Source organism: Echinops telfairi, unplaced genomic scaffold (genome assembly GCF_000313985.2).
Source record: "Echinops telfairi isolate 266 unplaced genomic scaffold, ASM31398v2 ScPeMD7_5805;HRSCAF=6673, whole genome shotgun sequence".
In the NCBI taxonomy this organism is placed as follows: domain Eukaryota; kingdom Metazoa; phylum Chordata; class Mammalia; order Afrosoricida; family Tenrecidae; genus Echinops; species Echinops telfairi.
In genome coordinates, this window is record NW_022109704.1 from 269,521 (window position 1) to 270,473 (window position 953).

Consider the following 953-nt stretch of genomic DNA (forward strand, 5'->3'; position numbering starts at 1 on the left):
CACGCATACATCAAGAAGTACTGCTACTAGGATTCTAGTTCATACATACGTGAGCTTATTCCAAATAAAATGTGTTTAAATGCATTACTGTGATCAGTGGGGACTCCACACAAGCTCTTCCTTAATAGACTTGTCTGAGTCTCATTGAGGTGCCTTCAAAATAAAGGTATTTTTAAAAGTATTACCCCAAAATCAGCTCTCTATGCAAGATTGAATCTTTTAAGTGAGGGACTTTTCTGGAATGAATCACAACTGAATGGAGGTCTTGGATTTACCCAGGTCCAGGGAGCAAGAGCCAATCGAAATAGTGGCTTCCTGGAGAATCCAATGAGCTAGTTAAATTCTAGGCAGAGTGGTCAGCTTTGCAGATTATGGCAAATAGTTTTTGGATTCCAAAGGGTTCATCTTGATAGATTTTCTCATAGGATATAAGGCAATAGAAAGGGCTTCTTAGGGAGCAGTATGAAGAAAATGGAAAATTACATTGGTGAACAAAATAAAACAAGAGAGATGTACCAAATAATCTATGTGTCTGTGGGTCATGACAATGTACCTTCCTTCATTCACCCTGTTCTTGCTCCTTCAACTTATTTTTGTTCCCCAAACTCAAGAACATTTTAAAGAAACACATTTTGAGTCACTCAAATAAGGTAACACGAAGCATGTTATTTTGATGTGCTGTAAATAGCTTTGGGGGAAGGGCTAGAGAGACGGAAACACCACCTTTAGAAATGTATAGACCTAGAAGGAAATTGTGTTGAGAAACTGTTTCTCAACACAATTTCTTTCTCGGTCCTTGGCTCCACGAGACAAAGAATTCACTCAGAAGCCTGGTTTGTGATCCCAGTGGGTTTATAGAGAATAGAAGCAGTTTCAGGTTCTACAGTAAATGGAACACAAGCCAGGCAGAGTCCACGCGCCGCACAGTTGCAGGACTGTGGCCTGCCCGCTCC